The sequence below is a fragment of the Lissotriton helveticus genome, chromosome 5_1 (genome assembly GCF_964261635.1).
Source record: "Lissotriton helveticus chromosome 5_1, aLisHel1.1, whole genome shotgun sequence".
In the NCBI taxonomy this organism is placed as follows: domain Eukaryota; kingdom Metazoa; phylum Chordata; class Amphibia; order Caudata; family Salamandridae; genus Lissotriton; species Lissotriton helveticus.
In genome coordinates, this window is record NC_136065.1 from 1,283,342,121 (window position 1) to 1,283,360,643 (window position 18,523).

Consider the following 18,523-nt stretch of genomic DNA (forward strand, 5'->3'; position numbering starts at 1 on the left):
CCTACATAGCGCTGTGTTGCGGGCTTCGGTCTGACACTTAGACATTCACTCTGACTTCCTGGTCTCTGAGGGGTCCGTGAATAATCAAAGCCTTCCTAATCCCCAGTCTCACTATGACCATTGGTCAGACACTTGTAGCATCCCAGACTCCAATCTTCCTTGACCCCGCGCCTACTCTGTACCTCCTGGTGATCCTGGGCTAATCACAGCGTCGCTGTTGTTTTACAGTCTGATCGTGGACTAATCCGTCTTTTTACTGTGGATGTGTGAAGGAGTTAATCACTTGTATCGCGGTGTGATCAGGGGCATTATTATAAAACATTGCACCACTGTTTATTTGTCCCAGAAATGCACACAATGAACGCCGAGAGGGTTTCCTCATAAGCGCAAGCACATGAGGAAATGAAAACATTGCACCACTGTTTATTTGTCCCAAAAATGCACACAACGAACGTAGAGTGTTTTTTCTCATAAGCACGAGCACGTAAGCAAAATTAAAACATCACACCACTGTTTATTTGACCCAAAAATGCACACAACGAACGCAGAGAGAGTTTGCTCATAAGCGTGAGCACGTGAGTAAAATATCCAGTCAGGGTGGGCAGGGCCTAAGGGAGACAGGGCGGACACCAACCCCACTTAACAAGAAGCCTGACACATAACCAATGACAATAAATCTCGCCAAAGCGGGCAGCGCAAGTGCTGCAACGCAGACGAGACCTAAAAAGGGCAGCCGGAAACGCTAAACTCCTACTTGTGGAAGGAACTAGAAGCGTCAGAGACCTTCCCAGCTAAACATTTCTTGGACACTGCACTGGACCAACTGGAGATTCGGCAACTTTGGGAGTCATCAGGGTCCCTGGCAAGCTTTAAAAAAAAAAACAGTAAATAACACTGTCAAAAATGAATCTATCATACAAGACAAAGCCTTCTTGTCAGAACACGCACACAGCTGGTTCACTGTACAGTCCTACGTGACCCCAAGCATATTTCCAAACTAGCTTCCCTAAATTCACAAAAGAGAAGTTCCTGAGATTCCGGTTAGGCATATTACCATCTCCGTACCACTTGCCACCGTGGTTACAACCTCCGAAGCCGGCAATTTGTTGTCTCTGCGGGGAATGGGAGGAGGACATAGGGCACATTATAACCATATGCAGGGAATTAATGCAGGAGCGCCAGTCGCTTCTTAGACCATTCTTCAACAAAAATAAAATATGGTCCTGTGGGCAAGCGGTGCTAGCAAGCTTCTCTGGTAAAGATATTCAACTAAGCTGTTGCCTGGTAAAATTCTTAACTGCTGCTGATCTCAGACTAAAAAAGACACAACTAGATTACCTGAGAAGTGGCATTGTAGCTGGGTTGGAACCAGCCCGCTGACCCACTACGCGAAAGCCTCAGACAGCGCCTTTATTACACCAAGCACTAAGCACTCTTGCACATCCAAGCCTTGAAGAAAAACATTATCGGGCTAATCTAGGCCACTTTGCACTGAGCCATAAAAGTGGTTGCTTCACCATGCACTTTGACCTGTATTCAATCGTCTACCTCATTTTGCTGCCAAGACTATGACCAGGGAGGTTATCTTAAATTCTGAACTGCTGCTAAATCTCAGCTTACAAAAAATGAAGAATCTGGACTGTGGCCCACCAAGGCTGGGGAACTCTCCCTCTTTGCAATTTTTACTGTGTTCTTAATTGTGGCTATCGCCTTTTAAATTGAAGTTTTACAATTTCTTTTTTTTAAAAGGTGGTCGTTTTTTTAAAGGTTTTAATTAACTGTACAATAAATATATTACTTACTTACTATTGCATTGCAAATGCTTGTTTTCAGAATGGCTTGCGCCCTTTCACGCATCCTGCAATGGCAGTCTGCCTGCAGTTTGAGTGTGGGTCCTTTTGGGTGGCATAATACATGTTGCAGCCCTTAGGGACCCTCTTTAGTACCCATGCCCTGGGTACCAAAGGTACCATTTACCAGGGTCATACAAGGGTGCTAAAGTCCTTGACAACTGGTTTACAATTGAACATGTTGTAGTTTTTAGTGAAAGAGCACTGGCACTGGGGCCTGTTTAGCAGGGACCCAGTTGGGCACATCCAGTCAAGAACATCAGTACCAGTGGGCACAAAGTGGGGGTGACCATATCAAAAAGGGGCACTTTTCTATGCATGGGGCACCATGATTTATCTACTCTGTAATAAGAGAAACATACCACATGCTGGAAGGATCATGAAAGCATAACACATGATCTCTGAACAACTGTTTAGTGGCTCAGTGGTACTCTTACCAACTGCCAGGTCCCCATTTCCAACGCCCAACTAGCTAGTGCTACATCCCATAAGCTATGTCAAGTCTGTGAGGCCATGTTTACCATCTTGGAAACTACAGCAAACAACATCGAGCAGTATACTGGGTAAACTGGAAACTCCTACCTGTTGTGAAGTAAAGAAGCTGCATCCAAAGGTACTGGGAGAGATGAAGTCAGTAGGAACCTCTATGGAACAAGGAGGAGAAGAACCCGAAATTACTACATAGATGCAAAGAACTAAAGGAAATATAAATGGCTTCTCACTACTCTGACCAAAACTATAAATTAAAGCCCAAATAGAACAAACTTTTGGCGCAACAATAATGCATACATTATTGGGCATTGCAATCAAAACGTTTCCAGTACAATGATTTACAAATTTTTTTCAACAACTTTATTTTGAGTAATTAAAGAAGCTCTTTGTCATGGAGGTTACTGTGATCTACTTACTGTGGTGGGAAACTTCAAAATTTCAGTGTTTTACCCTTGAGCAACTCAAATGTTTTGTCCAAGAAGACCTCTTACCTTTCATTGGCGAAATAAATAAATAAATAAATAGTGTGACGTAGTAACCTCTAGTCTAAGGTAGTGTTTAATGTTGTCGCGGACAATTGCTGCAAGTTTTGACAGTGCATAAATAAACTACAACTTTCCCCACCTCATATTAAGCAAAGGGACCTGCGTCCGTTTCCACAACTGGGCCCCACTCAGGCGTGCGGCCATTAGAAAGTAGAATAGCTTACCCATAGGGGTCGTCATGGGGTATAGCTGAAGTTCCCCCTAACTGTCCCAGAAGAACCAGTACTGGGAACTAGGAGACATTAGTGATGGAGTTTATCCCATGGAGGACTTGGTTCCAAAACGTTTGAATTCGTGGGCATGACTACCATGCTAACAAGAAGGTATCCCTATCCCTGCAACCCTTCCAGCACAGCTCAGAACCCCCAAACATCGTGTGGAGGGGCATGGATGTGAGGTACCTGCATGTCAGTATTTTGTAGGTATTTTCCTTAAAGCATAGGCAAGTGGAAGATTTGGAAGCCCTCTGCCAAATACTCACACAGATTTCCTCACTGATGTACATCGCCAGTTCCCTCTCCCATTGAGCCACATAAGCATGTTTTTGGAGAGGGAGATCCAAAATGTAACGATACAGCCAGGATACCCCCTTACAACTAATATTATTGGTATATGGTTTCTATTGGTGTTTTTTGCCTCTGTGATGCTCTAACAGCCGGATCCCCGCTCGCTCACTATAGAGCCTGCTTAACTCTGTAAGTTTCCTGCTGCGCAATGCATATTTATCAGCGAGTTCCTCCCTAGTCTGCAGGTCCCAGTCGTTACAGAAATCTTTCAAGGTAGGTCACTGGCCCAGGTACCAAAAAAGGGACTCGGGTCAGATTTGCCTGGAGGAAAGTCAAGGTTATTGGCCAGGGGGTCAAGCAGAATGGGTAGGTTGGGAATGTATGGTTTTGGCATACAATTAGCCAGTGAGTCAGCAATTTGGTGGTCATAGGTAGGGGCGTGTGTGTGGGAAGGTGGGGGGCAGAGAGCCTTCCATGGCCAAGGTGGGAAGCTACAGCAGTTCTCAAAGGGGGACCAACGAGAAAGCTTATTCCACCAGTACCCAAGGCTTGTCCTCAGGATAGGGTTCTAGTCAAAAGGGGGGTACGCATCTAGGCTGCTAGAATGTCTGTTGCAACATCCAGTAACTCAGCCCTCCCCCCCCCCTCAGCTGTGGGGTGGGGGACGCAAGAATTTGTCACCTTCAGGTATTTGCCCTCCCACACAAAAGTAAGCATTTTGCTATGGATCAGAGATTTGGTTCGTTTGGGGATTAGAAGATGGTGCGTTTGTAAGATTTATAAAGGTGGGGCATGAATTTCATTTTGAGGCTATTTAGACAACTCAGCCAAGACAGCCTGCCCCAGCAGTAGAGATCCTCGAACAAGGTTGTGAGCAATGGAGGGATATTACTGTCATACAGGGTGTTCCTCCTGGAGCAATTTTCAAGTTCATTGACAGGCTGTCTGGCACTACCATATGGGTTAACTTGAAGGAGCAAGTATAAAACCGCTTACACACTAGCCCTTCTAAGCTGCCCCATTTGGTAGGGCCAAAGTGTCCGACGTTCCAGTCGGACACTGAACCTGAACATCACATACTGCGTTTTAACATAGCCCACTCACATTCATTTTATCGGGAGTGGATTGGGTATCTACAAACCGCTGCATAGTGGCATAATCAGACAAGAAAATTCATCATATTGACTAAAACCTCTAGCATGCTGTGGGTCCAAATTTCCCTATATTTTATTGATTTGATGACTCACATACAGTGTGAAGTGAGAACCGTCCGAAATGTGGCTTGATTTAATAATCATTTCTCCAATTTCAGGGGAGCAGTTAAGTAAAGGAGCCCACTTTCATTTGTTGACAGATTTTACGACAGAGCCCAAAAAACGCCCAAACAGAATAAATTACTATTGGCTTGAATCCAGAGGTCAGCAAACGCTATAGTTGGATAAAGCATATCAAAAATATCCAACTGCTCCCAGCTTTTGCCTTTCCTGGTCTTAGCTTTGTAAAGTTTACTTCATTAGTTGTAAACTCCATACTCTGGGCACCAATCAGCCAGTCACCCAGTTTGTAGCCTATTTCCTGTGCAATGACAAAGGCACAAAGGAAATGTGTGTAACCTATTTCCACTTTCTCCTAGCGAACCCATGCTCACTGTGGCTTTTACCACACCAAATTATTTCTTTTTAACAACAGGGATCTGAGACGACAGTTCACTTCAGAGTGGGTACAGAGGAGAGCAGTCTTTCCAGATAAGCTAATTACTCTGTAGGGAAAATCTAAGAGGAAAAGCTGCTTTTTAACTCTGTCAGATCTGCTTTCAGAGGGCCATAGGGCAAGCAGGGATTACTGGACCCAACTGTGGTTGTGGAGGCCATTTACTCCTGATGTCCCGGGGGCCGGCTTATTATGGCTCCTGAGCAACCGGGCCAAGTACTCCTTCTGCACTAGACTCTCAGTGGCAGCTATTAAGAAAGAGGGGGGACTGAGGGGGGTTTAGTGTAGATACAGGTTAGTGAACATATCTCCTAACTCAAAAAGCGCACAACAATTTCAATAATTCAATATCCAGTCAATACTTATTTTTATAGTAAAAAAAAGTATTTTATTTCAAGTCGTATTAAGACACTCCTTAGCAATAACACAAATCACTTTTAGGTCAAGGCTCTAGTGTTTCACTGAAAAATCCTTGCCCCTCCCTTTCTTTGTAATGTGGTTGGTGGTGTTCCCCATTTACTGATGGCCACATTCAGGGAATGCTCACTAGTAAGCTTTACTCTTAGAAAGTAGTCAAACGTGTTGCGCCACCTTTCGCGACTCCGCTGGGTCCTGGTAGGCCAGTAAAAAGGTTTAATCGCTCCAGCAGCGGCGCAGGTTTCAGCGTCTCAGTGGGTGCCGACCATGGGCGCTAGCAATAATCTGGTCCTCCTCAGTAGAGTCGAGCTCCATGCAGGGCGTGCATCAGCACCTGCCAGGTGCAGGCTCTTCCTGAGAGTGAAAGGGTGGCCCCAGCAACAATCAGAGGTGCTTGTGTGGTTCCGTTGCACAGTAAGTTTAGCACTCCCTAATAGGGAAGAGGTGTTGATCCTGATGCTCTTTATTTGGTTCCTGTGTTGTGGTGAAGCACTCTTAGCATCCTCCTCACAGGACAGGTCAGATGGCAGTCCTAAAGCTTGTTTCGACCCATGGGTCGCAGTTTCAGTTCTCCAGGCTTCGCAGCTCACTCTGTACTGGCAGCCCTCCTAGAATACGGGGTTGTCAGTACCCACAAACAAGGAGCCGGTCTTCATTGCATGGCAGTCTATACCAGGGTGGACCCTCCTGACATACACGGTCGCCACTAATGCTCACACAGGTCTTGGCACTTATCAGTAGCAATAACATCTACGGCGGCCCTTTCTGGCATAAAGGGTCGCCGCAGCAATGCGGTACAGGTTTCAATTTATCCACACAGCATACAGCACATGGCTATCTTCAATGCAGTCCCTCTCTTAGCAGACTGTGTTCGCCGACCTGATTTTGTACATTGGAAACAACTCATTCGGCACAGCAGCCATCTCCTCACACTTTGCACCGGAAATCTGCTCAATGGGTCTCACCACTGGGCCTCGCTGCCTTCAACGCTCTTCTCTCCCTCACAGGACACGTTGGTCTTGGTTTTCCTGGGTGATATCCCCTCATCCAGCAGGGAGCCTAGGAGGCTTTGGCCCCCAGACCCAATCACAGGAGGAAGTCTCAGCCTCCCCTACTTATAATCCATTTCCAGACACCAAAGGAGAATTTGGGCCTGGGTCTTAAGTTTTATGTCAGGTTTCTGCTTCTTCCTCTTGCAGGGCTGTCTGTCAGAGCAGGAGAGACTCTGAAGCTGATATTCAAAAAGCACAGGGCATGGGAGTGACTAGAGTTTGTTATGTTTCATATAGGTAACCTAATATAGGCCCAGGTAACATCATACCCCTTCACCAACATCACCTCCCCTACATTAAACAGTAATGAGCCTTTTAAGGATTGAACACCTTGTATGGACTCAACTTTTTACCTAGTTCGAGGCCTGGGTGCAGAAGGAGGGTTTTCCCTAAACAATAGTGTTATATTACTTCATTTTTAGATAACACAGTATGAATAAATATTCATAAGGCTACTTGGAAACCAGGCAGGGGCTATACACCACCTTCCTAATATCTACACACAAGGTTCATCACACACGTCGTCCTCATACGCAACAATTGCTAACACAAGCACAAGGGACAAAGGTACTCTATATACTTTTCTGTATTAATACAGCACCTCTTGCTAGCAGTGGGTAGAGGGAAGCGAGACTTCCGGGCCGACACACTGACCAGAGACACTGAGGCTCCTGCAAGCAGACGCTCCAGCGGACAGTGGTTTGAACATCACTTGCGGGGTGTCCAACTCAAGACCAAGAAGGGCTCAGACATTTCTTACACTTCAGGTAATGGGGTTTGACTAAATCCTAGAGGGATTCTTGGCTTTTACACCTACTCATATGCTAGGTACATCTAGATAGGCATTGTAGGAGTACGCACACTTTTATCATGCATTTTATATTCATGTATTTATGCTAATTGCACCATAGTAGAACTGTACTATCCGTTTATATTCATAGTACTGCTAATCATATTTCTCTGCTACTGTCTAATGGTTGTTACAGCTCATATATTCTACACCAGAATAACAACTGTTCAATAAACCCTTTATTGAAAAGCCCAGACTGTTTATTGTGAGTTAAACTAAATGAGCATGAGTGACTGAGCGAAAAGTAGCACATTGTTTCCACGATCTTGAGGGATCAGGATTGTCATGTTCTGAGGCTGCCAGAAACAAATCCCTCCCCGATAAGAGGAGACCCTAGTGGCACTGCGAGCTAGCACGTATGCAAACAGGCAAACATACTTGGTGGGGGTGCTCAGAGTAAGTCTGCCACCAATCCTACAGTGTATCTTACCAAAACGCGCAGGTCCTGCATGGGTACTATAGGAGCAACACGACATGGCGCCACCAGCGTTGGTATGGCACTTATTTAACAATAGACTGAGTAGTTCATTTGTGCTAATTCTCAGAGATCCCTACTCACAAACACCAGAGACGTCTGGAGTGGGTGGGCAAAAACTCCGCCACAGCAGAGTAGGCAAAATATCCTATTTATTGGCTGCTGGTTAATCAAGCTTGAAGGAAATAATGTTCCTAAATTGTGCACAACACCTTATCTTAGTTCCCTTGAACAAAGTTCTTTGTTTAAAAAATGACTGAGACTGGGCTGAAAATAACGCAGTTCTAAATCTGCACCTCTCAGAAGCAGAAGAAAAGGTGGATGGAATTCTTATTCCATCTAAATTCTGACGTACTATCACCCTGAAACTGCTAGAACATGGTCTAGCACCGAAGGGTGGTTTAGTAGCCTTTGTGATTGAGGCACACAAATCAAACAAAACAGAGGTATTCTAGAACACACACATTTCACTTTTATACAGAGGACATAGAGGTTGCGCTCACGTACCAGGAAAATTTTTACTGGTTTAAAGGCGCCCTACCCCACTTAAGAAACAGAGTAAGATTAGGCCAGCTCAGAGGATATGGGGCAACATGGCCTATACTAGCAGGCTAAACACTGCATCCTGACATTGATACAATGCCACAACCTGACTTACTCACACAACACAAAGATCTAATTAGAATTTACAGAAACTTGACTCAATACGTCATGAGGACTTTCACAGTCCAACCAACAACAGTTGGAACTAATGGTACTCAATCCCAGGGTACACCAACTAAAATAACTCCACATACATTACACACAGTAATGGGCAAAATGCCCACAAAACGCGAACAAATACCATTCTGGGTAGCTCAGAAAATAACTCAGCACAAAGCTGTATTTTCAAATACTACCACGTTTGAAAAACACAGAATGTTAACAATCTGCTTGGCCATGGGGAGAACACCACAGTTAGAGGATTGTACCACTTGGGGTACAGTCATTGCTGCCATATATACCAGAACTCATGGTATTCCTTCATTAACGATGATACCTGTTGTATTGAGACAAATACAGAATGAGTACGGAGCAGAGCCTGCTCTGAACTTAGGGATGAAGTTATTAAATGACTACAAACAGGTATCAGCCATATTACTGGCTAACATTAAAGGGGAAACAGCGTCAGTGGCAACACCTAAGGCAGTTCGATCCATTAGATCAACCACACAAACTACCCAAAATAATTGAAACTGCATATGCAGAATTAGGCAGAGACAGTTTGGGTGGGAACGCTTTAAAACCACAACTGATGGGCAGTCCTTAAAAGGACACTTCTAAGCAGACACCTGCTTCTTCTTCTTCTAAAAAGATGTGGGATAATAAACAAACAATCAAACCATACAGAAAAAAGAACTCAATCCCGAGGTAGATCTCCTCCACAGGAGCCCTTTGAAAAGAGGTATAATCTTAGGAATAGGGATAAAATTAGGAAACCTGACAGGTATCAGGATATTGATACACGTTACTCTCGTTCCTTTCAGGGGTCAACGAAAACTACTGAGAGGGAAGGACGGTCAGAACACAGAGAAGAGCGTACAAAGTTCAGAGACAAGCAACTCGTTCAAGACTATGCTTCCAAAAAAGAAGACACGCCAAAACCTCAATTTAAGAAAAAGAAAGTTGCAGGTCTGAAGATCAGACATGCCCAGAATACTGAGGACGCAGCTTCTGAATGGAGAATGGGCTCTGACGATGCTAAACAGTGCGGCAGAAGTAACAATAGCTCGCGAGAACCTGATAGAATTTCTGGTGACAGCAGACTTGAATGAATACATCACGGCGGAAACGCCATACACAAGGGTGAGCGTCCCGCATAAGTTCACGAGATAACACTCCAGATGGAGGGGGACAAGCCCAGGAAAGTAAAGGGTCTCTTTTGGGAAAATCTGTCATACGGGGATGACATCCTATTAACAGAACAAGATTGGCTGCCAGCTGCCAGCATTCGTTATGGAGTGCCCAAGGGGAGAAAATGTCATTTTTCCATCTTTTTCCGACCATGTTCCCATACATCTTAAACATGCATATGCACTGGAGTGGGCAGTAGCCATCGCTCCAGTACTGTATAAAAATCATGCAGGGTGGGATGAGGAGTCAACCCACCACGTAATCCTGTTAAAAGTGTCACCAAATGCACAGAGGCAATATCCAATAAAGCAAGAAGCTAAAAAACAGGTTAGGGAGATCTTAGAACAACTTTTATACCACGGGGCGATCAAAAATTGCACCTCACCAAAAAACAATCCTTTGTTTCCCGTATCAAAACCAGATAATTCATATTGTCTAGTTTTAGACTACAGACATTTAAACGCTTGCACAAAGACATTTACTCTCCAAAACGCACACAGTCCCCCATTGATGAATAACATTGTGCGGAAAAAATACAAAACTACACTTGATATCTCAAATGGATTTTTCTGCCAAAATATAGCACCTGAAACCAGGTATTTGACCGCATTCTTAGCGTTAGAGTCCCAGTAACAATTCTGGCGACTCCCCCAAGGGTATAAGAACAGCCCTGGGGTATTTTCAGCAAGGGTAATAGAGTTACTACAACATTTTAATGAAGAAGCATTGTCCTATGTGGATGATATTTATCTGACGGACAATAACTTAATGAGGCACTTGACCAGACTGAGCACCATTATTATGGGATTCGCTTCTGAAGGCTACAAATGTAACTTTAAAAAAACAAAAATAGCCCACCTCAGCATCCTGTTTTTGGGATACGAGCCCTCAAGTGATGGAAAAAGTCTGGCAGCTAACTTTTTAGAAAAGTCTGCGCTGCTCCAACCTCCAACAACATTTAAAAACTTACAATCAATACTGGGATTCCTAAATTTCGGCAGAACATACATGTTGGATTACTCAAAGAGTAAAACCTTTCTACGATTTAATAAACCTGACTTTTCAGTTAGACATTGGACACAGAACATCCAAATATCGTACGTTCATTACAAGAAGACATGATTGCTTCCAAACAATTACAGACACGCATAAATGTACGCAACTTGGTGATCCATGTAATAGCGTGTCAATGCGGGTACACTTACTTAACCTTCAATGAAGGCTAGAGTACCAAACGCATACAAATCACACCTGTACAAAAAAGCAGAAATGCGTTTCACTTCAACAGAGAAAATCCTGACAGCAGTTCAGAGTGCTGTAGTAAGAGAAAGAGCACTGGCTCAGGGAAAACGCATAATTGTAGTAACCCCAGTACTTGCCTTAGAGGCTGTTACGAAGGCTAGCATTCCAAATGCGAAAGGCTTACATCTGAGATGGATACAATGGGCTAATTCTCTTACTGCAACGGACATTGAATACAGATTTGATCCAAGTCTAAAAACACAAGCATTCCTGCAATAAGAACAAGAATATCCTCTACCAAATGAACTCTTGCCTCTAGATCAGTATGAATATATTATTTACACTGACGGATCTGCTCAACCGGCCATAGGGAGTAAGCAACAATACAGCGCGGCATGTGCTATCGTTAAAGGTCGCATGCAGGATGGAAAGTTCCATCCAAGTTGCACTAAAACGCAATCTCTAGGAGACTGCACGGCTCAATTGGCAGAACTAAAAGCGTTCATACTGGCACTCGTAAATACGGATCACGAATTTCCCACACTAATTGTGTGTGATTCCTTTTACTGTGTACAGTGCTTACATAATTGGGAACTAAATGGGTTTAAAGATGCAAAAGGTGGCACAATTAAGCACAAAATGCTATGGGAACAGGTAGTTGAGTTGAAAAACGAACTACCACGGGCTCACGTGATACACACATTGAGTCATCAGCATGATGGCGTTCACGTTGAAGGGAATTCATTTGCTGATGAAGCCACAAACGGGGCTGTACACACGGCTTCCGTAGCTGCAAACACTCGCTCAAAAACAAGAATAGACGGTGAGATTATGGTGGCTGTCATTGCTTTTCGCAAAGTCAGCTCAGCAGTACCTAAAAAGATTCCACTTAAGTACACCTTCAAGTAAGTTAGATGCACAAAACATTCCATATGCTCAGATTCCTGTAGTGGGGGATAGGGGAAGAGCAAATATGGATCGTAGGCAAGGTTTAATACTGGCAGCACATGAAGGTTTGGGCTCTGCACACACAGGCGTTACATCGACTATTTCTTTATTGAAACAGCGCTATTGATGGCCAGATCTAACAAAACAAACAAAGAACTATGTCTTGAAATGTGACATCTGCCAGCAGATGAAGGGGTCCACCATAAAACGCCCAGCACAGACACCATTGTTAAAATCAGATAAACCTTTTGCATGTGTGTACTTGGACCACTGCGGCCCCTCCTGATGGGGCTAAAAAATATATCATGGTTGCAGTGGATTCATGCTCCAGATTCCTATGGGTTTGGCCTCGGCGCTCGGCTGATGCTCGAACTGTTATAAAAGATTTGCGAGTCTTTATAGGGACATACGCAGTTGACACGTTACCTTCTTACCATGGCCCGGCGTTTAGCTCTCTGGCATACAAAGAAGCCATGGAAAGTATGGGCGTAGCATTGAGGTACTCCTCTCCATACCATCCTAAAGGAAATTCGGTTGTGGAGAGGAAAAACCGGGACTTAAAGCCATCTTTAACAGCTAGGGTATTAGACAAGGGCAGCAGTTGGGTCAATCACTTATATGGGGTTCAGAGAGCACTTAACCAGCCAAGAAGTTCTCTAGGGGGTGTCACTCCATATGAGATCCTATTTGGGACGAAAATATTGGTACCTGATCTTGATTGTGAAGGCGCAGTGGCGGATAAGAAACCATTTGATATCCATGATCGTTTGGCTGTTTTACAGGATCTAAATGAATTCAAGGAAAGACAAAGTAACGTCCTTTCAAAACAGACTGCCACTGGGGAAGTCAAGGCAGTCACGGGCAAGACCTGTCTAGATCCCAAAAGTCGGGGATCTGGTCAGAGAAAAAATAGTAGACAAAAAAGAATTTGGACCATCCTACAGAACACCTGTACCTGTGCTAGCAGTACAAGGAACAAGAACTGGACTGGACTGCTCCTGCCGCTTGCCGGAGAATAGAGATGTCTCAATTCATTTAATCAAACCACACTATGTGGACGATTCTGAAGAGTAGGCCTCGTGGACTCCACAGTAGCAGTCGCCCTCCTCTCGCTGCAATCCAAGAAGTTCAAACAGAAAGCCTCATCACGTTTGAAGAGCCACCTGTATGGAAGGAAGGACTATGCAACAATGCTATGGAACTCGTTCCCCTGGAACTCTAACTTCAAAATCAAACTCAAAGCAACAACCAAGTTGCAATTAGACCAAATACAGACGTCTACATCAACATGCCTCAACAAGAGCAAAATACTATTTCAACAAATCCCGATGCAATTCAAACAATTGATCGAACTGATTCTGGCTACTTCATGAACTTTGATTCATTTTCCTTGGATCGAAGTGAACCGGAAACGATGCCAGCCCAACAATCACACAAGCAACAAATCAAGAACTTTCTTCACTTTCTTCAAAAGACATACCTGGTATCGCCTTGGTTAATTACTGGGATACTGTTTTTTCTTTTCTGGCTAGGCTTAGTAATACCTTTTAGCATGCTTATTAATGGGCGATACCTTCAGCAAAGCTCTACAGCCCAAAAAATCAACTTGATTTAAAAGCCACATCAATCATCACATAGTGAACAAAGAGACTTGTCATCAGTGCACATTACAGCAGTTATAGTTTGGGACAAGGTTGATTTCGATATTTTCGGCCCGACTGAACTTTTAAAGATTCCTCACTTATTTAAAATTTCATTAAAGTGATGTTATTACCTCCAGTACTTTTTCTGATAATAGGACATTGAAACTGTTAATAACGGGTTATCTGATTTAGAAAAAATTGCTGTATTTCCGAATACTGAAATGTTAGAAGATAATTCAGACTATGACTTTGTACTGTTAGCAACATTATGGTCATCATTTTCTACACAAATCTATTTCACCTAGAAATGTATTTGAGTACCATCAATGGGAGCATTGCCCTACACCACCATAGAGTAGTTTGCATACCTTTGCACAGAAAATTTCATATTTTTCAGGGTTTAACACCACTGACCCGACTTCACCAACATCAGGACTGAAAATTATGCTGACTAACACCAAACAGATTTACTCTGCTTCCTTTATTGCCCAACTGTCTGAACAGGGTTCTGACCTATGGAAGGACACAATTGACTTAAAATCAGTCTGGGAATCTAGGGACTGGCAAGTCCAGGGAACAGAAGTTCTATTTAGAGCATGCCTCATTCCACAGCAGATGATATTTCTAAACGAAACTGTGCAACAGACATCATGTCTTGGATTAGTAAAGATAAAGGACCTTAACACACCTCGGTTTCCAACACCATCACTTAGGTGGCAAAATTCAACTACAAAGGAAGGGGCAACAGTAGATGACAATTTACAGTACAATAGAACAGATCCCAATTGGAGAGAATGGGTGGTTTGGCCCTTAGACACGAACATATGTCATAAGAGATTCTTGGGCATCACCGAAGGTTAAGTATCCACAGGCCAGACCCACGTTATGTACAATGAGAACCCCCAGGGGTAGTGACATTCTACAGTGTTGGGAAGTTGTGCCTTGATTGGCTAGAAACCTCAACACTCACAGACGTGAAACAACACTTATCTTAACTCTCACAAGACATGGATCTTAAGGATTTTTTACAAGGTCCCAGAAAGATACGTCAGAAACCTTTCATATATGCTGGCATTACGCTGCCTATAATGAAATCTAGAAAATATCCCAACAAGAGGTCGCAGAAAGAATACGGGAAATAGACCGTATTAACTTAGAAAAATTGTTAGCTGTGGTAGACAATGGGTTAACAACTTTGTCCTCCAGGAAATATTCTTTAGGCAACATGGTGTCTTCTGCGATAGACATCCTAGGACAAGCTTTGCCAAATTACAACACAGGCAATCTCAATTACGTTCTATCATGCTATTAACCCCTTCGCTGCGGAGGGTTAATCCCCCGCTGTGCTGGGGGGGAAGGGGGCGCGCACAGCGCCCGCATGCTCATGACGAGCTGAGCTCGTCGTGAGGCACGGCGCTCCTGTGCTCACGACGAGCTCAGCTCGTCACAGGTGCATTACCTGCCGTGGAACGCTCAGCACAGCAGGGGAATTATCCCCGCATGCGAGCGTTCCACAGCTCATGGCGAGCTGAGCTCGTCATGAGCACCGGAGCGCCGTGGCTCATGACGAGCTCGTCATGAGCCTCAAAGAGGTTAAGCTGGACGCTGCACTCTTTGCGTGCAGGCTTTATGCCGTGGCATTTTATAAACAGTACGTCTCTGTTTTCTGAATATAATCTAACAGATAATCAGGTTGAAATGGCACAAAGGGGAGCAAAATATACAATGCTGCATATTGCAAAACTGGACAGACTTCCATTTACAGTAGCGGAAGCTCCGTCTACTGAATGGCTTATCCATGGCCACATAACTCTACCGGTCACTATTTTTCAGTTTCAATATTGCCTTGAGCAAAGGCATTTGAAAAATTGGGTAAAGATTACATTAAGGAATCCTGGTATTTACCATATAGATTTCGATGCCGGAGTGGGGATCGAGAAGTGTTTCCAAGAGGTACAAACTGCAGGAACGCTTTCAGCGGTTCTCTCATGTGCCAGAACATTTCGTTGAACGGGGCTTGTAATGGGTCAATAGCAAAATTGTCCTGCCACATGAAAGGGGCTCCAGCTGCCGCAATTAAACCAGTGCTCGAGGTGCTCTTGAATGTGAGTTACTTGATGCTGAACGATCAAGGTTGCTGTGGTATGCTTCCGAGTATTGCCTATCTGGTCACTGTAAACTCCAGGGTTACTTGCTGTATGTATTGTTTCCACAGACAAATACAATCAGGGAGGTGCCGCTATGGCTTTCGCTGAATGCTTCTTTAATACAATTTGATACTTTAAAGAGACTGAAAGCCATGCTTTTACAGCAAACTGTACCCTTAGCCTCCACTCGAGAAAACCTTTGATCTTCAAATAGAAAGGACCTCGACTGAGATACAAGCTCTTATACGCACGAACTGCCCCATTCATTTCGCAGAAATGGTGGGTATTATCTTTAATCTGTCAGAAATTAGTGGTATTGTACACCTATTTAAGACCATAGTGTCAGGATTTCTTAGCACCTTTCAGACTATCCTCGGAGTTATTCCAAACTTTATACACTCAGTATTTGGAAGTATTTTTGGAGTCTGCCTCTGATCCTGCTCTCAATAGCTGGAATCCTGATTGTTATTTACCTGCTACGCAATGGACGGCCTAATCACCAACAAGATGGTAAAGGCGCTCCTGGAGCGGAAATACCGTGCACGCATGGTACAGCATCTACTCACACCTCGCCTATGGGAACAAAACGCCTCTTGGTTCCTATTGTTTAGACCAGTCTGGATGGACTGCATCTTACCTGTTCTTTGATGCCTGTTTTGCGTATTTGACCTCTGTCTGACACTTGCGAGGGACATGCCTACGGACTTGAATACCAGGCTGGAACCCTTGAGGTCTCATGCCCAGCAATGTCCCCAGTGTATTCCTATCCTAACAACCTCATTCCTTGAGAATCCGCAGGTGCCCTTTGCAACTGGAGTGAGCTTTAGCTCCACCACTTACACCTCTGACACCCAGGTATCGACTACAGTCCAGCTGCCTCTACACCAATTGTTGGCAGTACTGAATATCATCTGTGCTCCATTGGCATACTTTGCGAGGTGTTACAAGGACAGTCCCCTGAAGCAGCAAGCAGTGATGATGTTGTGTCTCCCAGCCAGGACATTTAATCTAGAAACGGCTCATCGTGTGCTGGGAAAGAATTTGGATTCTCCTTTCTTCAAAACTTAACTACATTTGGAACACTTCCTACAAATTGACACTTTCTCACTGAAAAGCATGGCCTTTTTTACGCTTGTAGAAATTCAACTTTTATAAACAAACTCAGTCAGGACTGTGGTTTAAGGGACAATTTGAACACATTAAATTAGTAAGAAAAATGTTGTTTCCCCCTTTTTTTCATTTTCAACTGTTTTTAAACAATCTTAACGTTTTTATCATATTTTAAATAGCTCACTGAAAATGTTATCGACTGACACCTAGTAAAATGAGTGGTTAACTTGCATATTATCATTATTGACTATTCATATAGGTAACCTAATGTTGTGTGTCGATTTAAATACCGTATATAGGTTTCCCAATGTATGCCCTTATACAGGCACGATTTACTTTGCTCTTATTTAGGCATAGACATCCAATCCTTATTTAGGCATTATCCATGCTAAGCAAATACAGGCATGGCCACCTACATCCGTCCATCCACGTCACGAGTTCTTGGAAAACAAGAATCTTAAGCCTTTAAGACTTCCCCTTGCTTGGATTATCGATTTCTCCAAGAACTCATTTATTATGCATGAACATCTATTTCTTAGGGGTTCATTCATGAAGTTCCTCTGCCCGACTTTTACGTCAATACTGTCATTCCTAAACACCTTAAAGGTATAAATATGGGACACAATGGGACGATTTGTGTGGCTGCAGAAGTAAGTTCACACTTTTACTTGCTGTGTCCATTTGAATATATTTTCCATTCATCAGCATACCCAGAGTTATTACCAGAGCTAACCAAAGTAGAAAGAAATATGATCCCAAAACAATCCATAGTTCAATCCATGGTGAAACCAGATGAGTCTTTTTCAGGAGATGAAAAAAACCTGTTGCTTGTTCTTTGAAAGTTCTTTGTGCTGCTGGCGTCGTTTCAGGTTCACTGGGATCCTCAGAAAACGTATCACAGTTAATGAAATAGCCAGAGGCAGTTCTGTCAATTGTTGGAATTGCATCAGGATTCATTAAAATCGCTGGAACCAGTTGATCACTTGTTACTTTGTTGTAGACAGGTGTATCAGGACGAACTGTTATTTGGGTCTAAAGAGGAACGAGTTCCATAGCATTGTTGCTTAGGCCTTCATTTCTCACTGTAGAATCTTCAAAGGTGATGAGTATCTCAGTTTGAAGCTCTTGGATTGTAGCTAGAGGAGTGTGTCTGTCCACTTGGCCTACTGCTTAGTATTGGCTACATAGTGTGGTTTGATCAGGTCGATGGACACAAATCTTTTCTCCTTTATACCAGCAACGGGCGGCAAAAGTACTGTTCTTGATCCGTGGATTGCTAGGACCGGTACTGGTTGTCTGTAAGAAGGCCCAAATTCCTTATTGTCCGCGATCGTTTCTCTGACTAGATCACCAAGCTTTGGGATCCAGACCGGCCTTGCTGGGACGGCTGGTTTTTCCCCAGTGGTGGTTGGCTTCAGGAACACGTTGCTTTGTTTCAATCTTAGTTAATTTATGTCCTTTAAAACAGCCAAACGATCTTTGACATAAAATTCTTTATTTTCCACCATTGTGCCCTTCATGTCAAGGTCCGGTACCAACATTCTAGTCTCAAATAGGACCTCATATGGAGTGACACCCCCTAGAGAACTTGTTGGCAAATTATTTAATGAGCGTTGGACCCCATAATACCCTAGCTGTTATAG

At 43.7% G+C, this 18,523-nt stretch overlaps 1 protein-coding gene across 2 annotated transcripts in view; it reads right to left on the reverse strand.

Moving 5' to 3' along the window:
• Nucleotides 1-18,523, reverse strand: part of ADIPOR1 (adiponectin receptor 1) — a 356,425-nt gene that overhangs the window by 286,354 nt on the left and 51,548 nt on the right. Inside the window, exon 2 of one of the 2 annotated variants that reach the window (XM_078644108.1) lies at nucleotides 2,433-2,494. The exons of the other annotated variant lie outside the window; for it this stretch is intronic. The gene's annotated coding sequence lies outside the window, so the exon portion shown is untranslated. The remainder of the gene's footprint in view (nucleotides 1-2,432; nucleotides 2,495-18,523) is intronic. 2 annotated transcript variants of the gene reach the window in all.